Source organism: Arvicola amphibius, chromosome 15, assembly GCF_903992535.2.
Source record: "Arvicola amphibius chromosome 15, mArvAmp1.2, whole genome shotgun sequence".
Lineage (NCBI taxonomy): Eukaryota > Metazoa > Chordata > Mammalia > Rodentia > Cricetidae > Arvicola > Arvicola amphibius.
In genome coordinates this window covers 12,822,247-12,834,726 of record NC_052061.1, presented here as the reverse complement: position 1 = coordinate 12,834,726, position 12,480 = coordinate 12,822,247, and the positions used below count along the sequence as shown (strand labels likewise).

Below are 12,480 nucleotides of genomic sequence, written 5' to 3'. Positions count from 1 at the left end.
TGAAATCATACTTGCATGTGAATGAATGAGCATAGGCCATACCCAAGGCACATACATATTGGTGTGCAGTTGCTTCTAAGAAAAACAGTAGAGCACAGACTGAAGTCTGGAGCTAGTTAACATCTACATACAGATCAAAAATTCTGTCCTCTTTGTGATGTCTTTTTTTTTTTAATTTTATGCAGTAAAACAAATTTATGTGTGCTTTTTGTTTACAGATTTAAGTAGTAAGCTTTTTGCAGAAAGAAGGTTCGATCCTACTCCTGCGCTTTAGCCTCTAAAAGGCTTTGTTAATTTGCTCCATTTTCTACATTGCTTGGCATAGCCAGGTACAGTGGTACAGACCTGTAATTCTAGCTGCTGAGGAGGCTAGGGTAAACAGACTGAATTCAATGTCAGGCTAGGCTATAGAGCAAGATCCTGAAGGCAAAGGAAAGTAGAGGACAGGACAGGGCAAAAGAGGGGGTTTAGGCCTGCAGAAACAGCTCATTCCTCTGTGCAGACTGCTATAGCAAACTGTTCTGTCTTTACTTTCTTGATCCCACATCATCCTTTATAGATTGGTTTCTAGTTTGTAGAGTGTGAGCATCTCACAGCTGAGCGAGTCCTCACTGCGCTTCTTTTGCTGCTTTCCACGGCCCTGAGACTCTTCTGTTCCCTGCACATCTGTACTCTGCTCTCAGCACAGTCAGGCACTCCAGATGCTCCAGGTCTTACCGTCGTTAGTCTTCCGGTCGGAACTAACTGCTTCCCGAGTTGTCCTTTGCCTTCCACCATGTTGAATTTCCTGCCTTCCCAGTCTGTGTATTGGTTTACCTCACTCTGTGTTGTTAATTCACAGGAGTTTCTGGATAAGGCTCATCTGGGTGGTATTTTTAAATGTAAACTTTAAAGCATCTTCATGTTTTCCACAAAGTTACTTGGTAATTTGACCACACATGGAATTTTGGTTGGGGATAATTTTTTTGAAGGGTGTCCTTTGTCCCTGTGACTTTCTGGTTTCTAGTGTTGCCAAGTCTGAAGTCACTGTGTTTTCATTCTGCTTCACTCTCTGGAATGTGTGGAAGTGCAGCCAGCAGGGAAAACAGTCGGGGTGAGGTCAGCATGAAACTCGGTCAGCCCAGCTTAGAGAACCGGCGCTGAGTCGGGGCTCCACGAGTGGACCTCGTTTGTTTTTGCTGTGCAAGCACAATGTTGGAGAAACATTTTTGATCTCAATTAACTAAGCCCTGTGAGTACAAGACCTAAGACATGTCTGAGTATCTTTACAAAGAACATATGACTTTGTCTGTCAGAGGGTTCTTGTTGACTTAGGAACAATGCTCAATATAAGCTAGGCAAGAGGTTCTCACCCTTCCTAATGCTTCCACCTTTTAATACAGCTCCTCATGTTGTGGGGACCCCCAACCATAAAATTATTTCATTGTTACTTCAAACTTTGAATTTTGCTACTGTTATGAATTGTAAACACCTGTGGCTTTACATAGTCTTAGACTGTCCTGTGAAAGGGTTGTTCAACCCCCAGGTTGAGAATCACTGGTCTAGGAAGAATGACTGAGGTAAACGTGTGGGAGTAGGGATTTGGCCTGGCCCCAAAATCACAAAGAAGCTCTTAGGCTTTTGTAGAGTACAAGTGACAGCTCTCCCAAGGATGATCTTATGGTCTAGAGACGATGCTCAAGGCGTTGAGGGGAAAGGGTCTGGGGTAAGTAAAACAAATTCTGGGCTCGGCCATAGAGCTCGGCCCAAGGCAGCAAAGAACCACCATGTTGTAAACGACACCCAGCATCCCAGGAGGAGGTTGAGCGTTTCTTTCCTTTGAAGGATGGGTGTGCGTTTAACTCTCCTGGTTCTGTACTTTCACCCTCTAGAAAAACTCGGGATCTCTTTGTTTCAGTGTTGTTCAGTTTTATCCTATATATACACATATCGTACATATTAATATACATATATAATAGCCTTATATACATTATGTATATTATATAATAACCTGCCTGTTGTGGGTCCCTTCCCAGGCATTTTTGCTGATTTTTTAAAGAGTCTTTGAATTTTTCTTGTCCTTCATTTTAGAAGATTTTATTGATAACTTTTCCCTCTTTTTTGTTAGAGCTCAACGTTTTATTTCTCTTTTATATGTGTGACTTTTGTGGCATTTGGCATGGCATACACCATGTTTCTGCCCGGTACCCATGGGGGCATTGGATGCCTGTAACTGGAGTTACAGATGCTTGTAAGCTGCCGTACAGGTCCTGGGAAGGGAGTCTGGGTCCTCTGCACGAGCAGCAACTGCCCTTGACTGCTGAGCTGTGTCTCCAGCCCAGAGGTGTTGGACCTCAGTCGCCATGTCTCTTCTCCCTGGGGTTCACCCCTTTAACTTCTGTTCAACTTTCTGTGAGAATTCCTCAGCTTTACCTATTTGGTGGTGTGTGTGCGGGGGGGGGGGGGGGGGAACTTCAGGTTTGTTTTGTTTTCAAGACAGGGTTTTTCTGTGTATCAGCCCTGGCTGTCCTGGAACTCCCTCTGTAGACCAGGCTGGCCTCAAACCCACAGAGATTCACCTGCCTCTGCCTCCTGAGTGCTGGGATTAAAGGCGTGCGCCACCACCACCTGGTCCATCTTTATCTTTTAAAAAATAAAACTTTTCATTTGTTAGTCATTTCAAAAACATCTCTACATATTCTTTTCTAGTATCCTGATTTTGATTCATAGAGGTAACTCTGTGGAAAAGAATTGTTGATAGATTAAAAAAAATTCCTTTTCCTTAAACTCTTTGTTGTATACACACACACACACACACACACACACACACACACACATCTTGTCTTTTATTGGATGTCTGCAAAGTTTCAGTCTGTAGTCATATTTAATAGCAAAAAGTGAAAACGCTGATTGGAAAGCTGTGAACATAGAAGTGGAGTGTAATTCACACCGGGCATCTTGTGTGTGTGCGCATGTGTGGAGGCTCTAAGAGGGCACTGGACTCCAGGTAGCTCTAGTAACAGGCAGTTATGAGCCGTCTGACACGGGCACTAGGAACCAAACAGTGCTCTGTATGGGCAGCACGTTTCTGTCTTTTTTATTTTTTATTTCTTTTTTGTTTGGTTTTTGGTTTTTCAAGTTAGTGTTTCTCTTTGGAACTTGCGCTTTGGACGAGGCTGGCCTTGAACTCACAGAGATCTACCTGCTTCTGCCTTCTAAGTGCTGGGGTTAAAGATGTGTGCCACCATGAATATTGTTGAGCAAGTGTCCTTATAGTATGAATGAGTATTCTTTGGGTATATGCCCAAGAGTGATATTGCTGGGTCTTGAGGTAGATTGATTCCCAATTTTCTGAGAAACCACCATACTGGTTTCCAAAGTGGCTGCATAGATTGCACTTTCACCAGCAGCGAAGGAGTGTTCCCCTGACTCCACATCCTCTCTAGCATAAGCTGCCCTCCGTATTTTTTTTTTAATCTTAGCCATTCTGACAGGTATAAAGTGGTATCTCACAGTTGTTTTGATTGCATTTCCTCGATGATTAAGAATGTTGAGCTATTCCTTCAATGTCTTTCAGCCATTTAAATTTCTTCTGTTAAGAATTCTCTGTTTAGTTCTCCACTCCATTTTTTAATTGGACTATTTGGTATTTTGTTGTCTAGTTTCTTGAGTTTGTTATATATTTTGGAGATCAGCCCTCTGTCAGATGTAGGGTTGGTAAAGATCTTATCCCATTCTGTAGGCTGTCATTTTGTCTTGTTTACCATGTCTTTTGCCTTATAGAAGCTTCTCAGCTTCAGGAGGTCCCATTTATTGATTGTTGTTCTGTGTCTGTGCTATTGGAGTTATAGTTAGGAAATAGTCTCCTGTGCCAGTGCATTCAAATCTACTTCCTGCTTTCTCTTCTAACAGGTTCAATATAACTGACTTTATGTTGAGGTTCTTGATCCACTTGAACTTGAGTTTTGTGCAAGGCCTTAGATGGGGATCTATTTGCAACCTCTACATGTTGATATGCATTTATACCAGCATTGTTTGTTAAAGATGTTTTCCTTTTTCCATTGTACTGTTTTGACTTTTTCAAAAGTCAGGTGTTCATATGTGCATGGATTAATGTCAGGGTCTTCATTTCGATTCCATTGATCCACATGTCTGTTTTTATACCAATACCAAGCTGCTTTTATTACTAGAGCTCTATAGTAGAGCTTGAGGTCAGGGATGGTGTTGCCTCCAGAAGTCCCTTTATTGTTCAGGATTGTTTTAGCTATTCTGGGTTTTTTCCATATGAAGTTGAATATTGTTCTTTTAAGGTCTGTGAAGAATTGTGTTGTGATTATAATGGTGATTCTGTTGAATCTGTAGATTGCTTTTGGTAAGATTGTCATTTTTATTATGTTGATCCTACCTTTCCATTTTCTGATATCTTTCCATTTTCTGATATCTTCTTCAATTTCTTTCTTTAGAGATTTAAAGTTCTTGTCAGACAAGTTTTTCACTTGTTTAGTTAGAGTTACCCAAAATATTTTATATTTGTAGCTATTGTAAAGGGTAATGTTTCTCTGATTTCTTTCTTGGCCTATTTATCGTTTGATTATAGGAGGGCTAGTGATTTTTTTTTTAGTTAGTCTTGTATCCTGCCACATTACTGAAGGTCCTGGGCTTCTTTTGATTGTATAGGGGTTATAGGTTTATTTAAATTGTTCATCTGGTCTTGATTTAATATTGGTATGTGGTTCCTGTCCAGAAAATTGTTCATTTCTTTAAAATTTTCCAATTTTGTGGAATACAGGTTTTTGAAGTATGACCTAATGATTCTCTGGATTTCCTTTGTTTCTGTTATGTCCCCCTTTTCATTTCTGAAAATGAAATTTGGATATTCTCTCTCTGCCTTACGGTTAGTTTGGATAAAGGATGTCTATCTTGTTGATTTTCTTAAAGAACCAGCTCTTTGTTTCATTGGGTTTTTTTGTATTGTTCTCTTTGTTTCTATTTTATTGATTTCATCTCTCAATTTGATTATTTCCTAGCATCTACTTCCTCCTGGGTGAGTTGTTCTAGATCTTTCAGGTGTTGTGTTAATTTGTTAGTATGGGATTTCTCTAGTTTCTTTATATAGGCATTTAGTGCTATGGACTTTCCTTAGTACTGCTTACATAGTGTCAGATATGTTTGGGTATATTGCACATTCATTTTCATTGAATTTTAGGAAGTCTTTAATTTCTTCATTTCTTCCTTGACCCAGGGGTGATTCACTTGGGCATTATTCAGTTTCTATGAGTTTGTAGACTTTCTGGAATTTAAGTTGTTGTTGAATTCTAACTTTTAGCCATGATGATCTGATAAGATACAGGGGGGTTATTATAATTTTTTGGTATCATTTGAGGTTTGCTTTGTTACCGAGTATGTGGTCAATTTTAGAGAGGGTTCCATGAGGTGCTGAGAAGAAGGTATAATCTTTTGTGTTTGGGTGGAATTTTCTTTTTTCTTTTTTTTTTTTTTTTTTTGGTTTTTCAAGACAGGGTTTCTCTGCAGCTTTAGAGCCTGTCCTGGAGCTAGCTCTTGTAGACCAGGCTGGTCTCAAACTCACAGAGATCCGCCTGCCTCTGCCTCCCGAGTGCTGGGATTAAAGGCGTGCGCCACCACCACCTGGCTTGGATGGAATTTTCTATAGATGCCTGTTAAGTGCATTTGAGTCTTGACATCTGTTAGTTCTCTTATTTCTCTGTTAAATTTCTGTCTGGCAGACCTGTCCAGTCTGGTGAAAGTGAGGTGTTGAAGTCTCCCACTATTAATGTGTGGGTCTTGATGTATGATTTAAGCTTTAGCAATTTTTTTTTTTTTTACAAATGTGAGTGCTCTTATATTTGGGGTATATATATTCAGAATTGAAACTTCATCTTGATGGATTTTTCCTGCTACAAATATGAAATGGACTTCTTCATCTCTTTTGATTACCTTTAGTTTGAAGTCTACATTGTTATATATTAGGATAACTACACCAGCCTGTTTCTTAGATCCATTCTTTTGGAAAATCTTTTTCAAACCTTTTACTCTGAGGTAATGTCTGTCTTTGAAGTTGAGGTGTGTTTCTAATATGCACCTGAAGACTAGATTCTGTTTTTGTATCCAATCTGTTATTCTGTGTCTTTTTATAGGTGAATTGAGTCCGTTGATATTAATAGATATTAATGACCAGTGATTGCTAGTTCCTGATATTTTTCTTGTTGTTGTTGTTGTTGGTATTGTGTGTGCATTTCCCTTCTTTGAGATTTGCTGGTGTGGGATTATCTATTGCCTATATTTTTGTGGGTGTAGCTAACTTCATTGGGTTGGATTTTTCCTTCTAGTACTTTCTGTAGTGCTGGATTCATGGATAGGTATTATTTAAATCTGGCTTTGTCTTGAAATATCTTTTTATCACTGTCTATGGTGATTGACAGCTTTGCTGGGTATAATAGTCTGGTCTGGCATCTGTGGTCTCTTATTGTCTGCATAATGCCTTCCCCATGCTACCTCTCTCTCTGATGCTTCCATGCTGGATCCATGAAAATCATAAGAGTTGGGCAATTACTGTATGAACTCATGACTGACTAATAATCCCCAACACTTCTTTCCTCTCCTGCCATCCTAAGAGATACCATATCAGGGAATCGTTGGCCCAATATACATCTGTAATCCAGACACTTGCCATCTTTTTGTCTCTGGAAGGACCCAGTAGCTTCAGTAGACCTATGTGAAAAGAGAAATACCCAGCTGAAGTTATAAAGGGTTATAAGGAAGTTATAATGTTAATAAGTTCTATTAGCAAATGGAGAGAGGAGGCCAAGAGTGATGTAAGCTGCTACCCTCCAACTAAACCAGAGATCTTTATCTTTACAAAATGCATCCAGATAACATTTTTGTTGATTTTTAAATTTTACAACCTTACTGAGGTGTCAGGAAATTAAGCACACCAACAGATGTATGACAAGACAGAAGGAAAAAGAACAATTGTTTGAAGAAATAATGGCTAAAGTCTCCCCAAAAAAATGAATTTTTAAAAAACGAGGTTGACTTATTTCACATTGTATTCATAAATCATAATATCACCTTGTACCCCATAATATATACATTTGCAATTTGTCATTATACAATTTTTTTTTAAAAAAATCAAGCATCAAAAAGAACAACATTGTAAGAAACCATGGTTCTTTTTAAAAATAAAATAGTTGTATTAATTTTTTTTTTTGAGAATTTCCTATACTCATTCAATGTATGTTGGTCATATGCACTTCCCACCCTTCCCTCTGGCTTCCCAAATCCAGCCCTGTTCTCCTGCATCCTCCTAACTTTATGTATTTTTTTTATAACCTAACAAAACCATATTCAAACATGAACATAAAATAGAGGCATTCCCAGGGGCTGGAGAGATGGCTTAGCAGTTAAGAGCATTGTGTGCTCTTCCAAAGGTCCTGAGTTCAATTCCCAGCAACCACATGGTGGCTCACAACCATCTGTAATGGAGTCTGGTGGACTCTTCTGGCCTACAGGTATACGCACAGACAGAACACTGTATACATAATAAATTAAAATATATATATATATATATATATATAAATAGAGGCATTCCCAAATAAAGAGTAAGAGTTCACTTTAAGCAAACTCACCCTACAGGAAACACAAAGGGAGAATTTCAGATTGTAAGTGAGCTAGCAGCTCAGAACTGCAAACAGAAGCACCAATAAATGGATTGTACTAGTGAAGAGAGGAGAACGACTTCTCACTGGTTTAAAAACAGTTATATAGACCAGTATACATATATGATTGAGTTATAATATGTTTGCTAATAACAGTACAAGGACGGTAGGAGGAAACACAGCTCTTCTTTACTGGGGTAAAAAGTGACTAATAGAATCACAGGGCAGCAGGAAGCAGAGCTCTACAAAGACCCACATGCAAATAGCAACAGAGAAGACTAGAGAGCTGTGACTAATGAAACAAAATAGATTGGAAAGAGCAGTGTTTTCTAACAAGGAAAATCTACAGGAAGTTACACACACACCAGAGCCCCAAGACACAGGGAACAAAACTGACAGAGCAGACAGGGAGAGTAGACAGTTGTGGGCACCTTACCACCCTACTTTCAGTTGTGCTGGAAACTGATTAGACACGAAGAATAGAAACACAGCCACCCTATGGGAAAGGGGGGTGAAGTTAAACGAAGTTTAACTATCACAACCCTTGAGCCCCTTGCCCGGGACCCAGCGTTTTCCTGGGATATACACCATCCGGGGTAGTCCAGGCTAGAATGTAGCCGCTAAGGAGGCCGATTTGGCCCTTTGCCGGAGGGCTGACTCACTGCTTTTATGGAGGAGTGGATTTTCGGAGTTCCTGGCTCTGCTTCATCCCACTGGAGTTTCAGATGATTTCAGTGCTTGCTTTTGACACTTCAGTGTGGTTTATCTCCTGTTTAGATAGCGTGTATCTTCAAACTACTTTTTCCAAAGATTTTCCTGTGATCTGTGTTTTGAGTCCTTTCATATTTGAAGCTTCTGTGTCATCTGTGCCATTAGCTTCTATTTGTTCCGTTCATAAAGCATGTTAAAATTACATCCTCACATACATGCACAAATAAGCATGTTACATGAAACAAGGATGGGTCATCTGTTAAGGCCACCACACGAAATACTAGTGTAGTTAGCTTCCAAAAACTTGGCGTCTTTGAAGGCAGGAAGTCTAAACTTGGATGTTGGCAGGTTTCATTCCTTCTAGGACTTCTGTGACTTTTGAAGGTCTGTGTTCTGTGTATCTGCATCACTAGAGACTTTCTGTTCTTGAAAAGATACCATTTAGATTGCAGTAGAACTTCACACCCAACCTCTTTTTTATTTTTTTGTTTTTCCAGACAGGGTTTCTCTATGTAGTCCTGTCTGTCTTAGTACTAGCTCTGTAGACCAGGCTGGGGAACTCAGATATCTGCCTGCCTCTGCCTTCCGAGTGCTGGGATTAAAGGTGTGTGCTACTGCCCGGCTTCACTCAACCTCTTTTAACCTTAATATCTCCTTAAAAGTTGTATGTCCAAATAATCAGTGTGTATGTGCTGTATATATGATGCATTTCTAGTAAAAACCAACGTGTTCTATATAAATAATTGTTTTTGAATTCATAATGTTATCATGAAAACTTATTTCAGAAAGGAAAATGCCAACTCTGTTATTTTCTTGCCAAATCTTTGGCTTTAATTATATGTTGCAGCAACCTTTTAAAACTGCTCTGCATGTCTGTTGTAGTTTATAGGAATGCTTAGCCTGGCACAGATGTGCCAGAGGCATAAGTTACAATGAAAGCAGGTGAGTGGGCACACCATAGCTAGCTGTGCACACTGACCTCCTTATTTAACATTTTTGGTGTGCTGTTGAGTGAGGCCATCACTTTAGTCTATATTTTGTTTTTAAATCCAGTTTCTTACTAGTATCAGAGTTTCTGCCTGCACTTTATAGGAGGGTCATGTCCCACCCTGTGAGTAGAGGAGTCTCAGTGTTCTCTTCGTTAAGCTTTCTGTCTTATACATGTTACATATTTTCTGGGTATCCAGGATTTTTGAAGATTTTAAAGCAAAATCCAGGCATTGTGTCTTTTTGTAAATATTTTAGATCCTATCTCTAAAGGGAGTAGATTTTTATAAATAATAATAGGTGGGTAACATACCTCAATATGGTTGCTACCTAGGCTTCACTTGTCAGTGGAATGTTTCCTGGCTTGCCTGTAAAAATGTAGTTCACCTCTTTTTAGAAAGTGTTATTGAAGAATACTTCTCAGTGCACACAGGCCACATTCCTGCCCCCTGACTTCACCCTCCACGAAATAAAGTGTTGCATCTCGGTTTCTTCCATATTTCCCAGGCATGCCATGTTAAATAGGAATTCTGCTCAAAGGGTTAATGTTGAAGTTGGAACAAAGACGGGGGAATGTAGTTGGAGACTGTTCATTCATTTTCTGGCTTCCCAGACCCAAAATAATCACACAGAAACTGTATTAATTACAACACTGCTTGGCCAATATCTTAAGCATATTTTTAGCTAGCTCTTACATCTTAAATTAACCCATTCTTATGATTTTATGTTTTCCCACGAGGCTCGTGGTTTACCAGTACCAGCGCACGGGCATCTTTCTCCCAGGTGGCTACATGGCGCCTCTCTGACTCCACCTACTCCCTCCTCTATCTGCTTAGAATTCCTACCTTGCCCTATTCTGTGCTACAATAGGCCCAAAGCAAATTCTTTATTAACCAATAGTATTCACAGCATACAGAGGGGAACCCTACATCAGGGGAGATTGCTCTAGTCAGCCATGAAAGCCAACCATGTATGTAGGTAAGCTGATGGGACAGATAGCCCTGGTGCTAAACTAGGCTAACGCAGATGTTTTGTGGTGACCAGGAGCAAAGGGCAATGCCACCCTGCTCTGCACAGTGAGTTCCAGGACAGCCAGAGCTACACAATGGAGAGACACTATCTCAAAAAGAAAAAGGAAGAAAAAAATGACAGATGATACAAAGCCCATCATATTAGTCAGAATTCTCTAGAAAAAAAAACTTTGTGAGATCCAAATTGATGACATTCAGACAGATATATATATATATATATATAAAATATTATGTATATCATATTATATATATATCATATATATATAATCAATGTAATATTTTATATATATCACAAGGAGATTTATCAGATCATCTTACAAGTATGGTCTGGGTAGTCCAACAATGTCTCATACTAGAGAGGCCATGAATCCAGTAGCTGTTCAGCCCTCAAGGCTGGGTGTCTGAGCACTCGATCTCAGTCTGGCACTGAAGACCTGGAACATCCCTGGAGAGCTGCTGGTCTTCATTTTATACTGGATCCCAAAGAAGTTCATCCTACTATCAGTGAAGAAATAAATGCAGCAATAGGACAGATGAACTTGACTGAGGGCAAGCAGCGCAAAGCAAAGCTTTCTTCCATGTGCAGAGGTGCTGCCCTCATTACCCTGATCAAGAAAATCCTAGCAGGCATGCCCAGTGGCTTGCCTTCTTTTGGGTCCAGATCCAGTCAGGTTGACACCATCAATATTAACCATCACACCCACTGTCTTATTTTTAAGGGGAAAAATATCACTTCATTTGAGCAGTCTGACGGTGTGGTTATTCTTCACCAAGAACATTATTAGAGCTTTCTTTGTGAAGCTGAAAGCTTCTTATTGTTTTTATAAAACAGTATTGTGTCTTATAAAAATGTGCAATTAGGATCTTCTGGGAAATACAATCTAGAGGGATAAAATGAGTTTCTGAAATTCAGGATTGTAAGTAAAAAGGCTTTGAATTAAAATTGACTGGTAGGTGTGGGGTGTGGAGACTTTAAAAAGAGAGTCAGAAGCAATGGTGAACTTATGGTCCATATTTTAAGAGACTAAATTTGGTATTTTGGATTTGTTTTAATTTTTTTATTTGTTTTTCTTTTTCCTTTTTTTGTTTTTTGCTTTTGTTTTTGAGGCAGGGTTTTTCTGTATAGCTATGACTGTCTGGGAACTCACTCTGTAGACAAGACTGTCCTTGAACACAGATATTCACCTGCCTCTGCCTCCCAAGTGCTGGAATTAAAAGACATGTACTACCGCACCTAGCATGTGATATATATGAAGTCATGCAATTTTCATTTTGAATGTGTATATCAATCCTAGAGAGTTCTGAGTGAGAATGTGTTGAAGGTTTAGGATGTGCCTGAGGACTTCGCTAGCTCATAGGCCTATGGAGCTTGTGAACATGGGTACCTGTAACTTTAAGTACATGAGCAATAACCTCAAGATTATCTCTCTGATACAAAGTTGCTCATTTTAAGAAAGTAATTGCTAAGGGGACCACGGGGATGGCTCAGCTGGTAAAGACACCCGATGCTACCCGAACCCATGTGACAAAAGGAGAGAAATGATCCCCACAAGCTGTCTCTGACCTCCATGAGCGTGCGTGGAGCACATGCATGTGCGTGGACACATAGCCAAAATTTAAAAATTTGGACCACATAATTAAGACTAGCTATTAAATTAGCTATTGGATCAGGTTAACTATTTCTTTTAGGTCTATTGGTCTTTCAAAAAGTCAGCTTCTCATTGTACTACATCAAGACATAGTGATAATTTGTTTAAGTTTGTTTTACTTGATGTTCCCCTTCCAGGTAAATAATAATACCAGACATTCAGATACTGTTTGAAGAGTTATCTACTGATTATTAATTTACTTAGAATTTCAAGATAATCTGCATATCTACTATATATTCCATAGTGACTAAGACTGCTGTGGTTCTGCAGAGTAGGTAGCTTATGATCCACATGACAGAGCCCAGCAGGCTCTGTGCTGGGGTGCCCTCCTGTACTTTTAGTTATTTTAACAGTAGAACTTGTGACATTTTTTTAAAAAGTGATTTAGGACACGGGGGTCAGGGTTTTTTTGTTATCCTTGTGTTTATCAGCCAACTCCATTGAACA

General features: G+C 39.4%; 1 protein-coding gene across 1 annotated transcript in view; it reads left to right on the top strand.

Annotated features, from left to right (window-relative positions):
* Positions 1-12,480, top strand: part of Lonp2 (lon peptidase 2, peroxisomal) — a 78,870-nt gene that overhangs the window by 34,208 nt on the left and 32,182 nt on the right. The window lies entirely within an intron of this gene.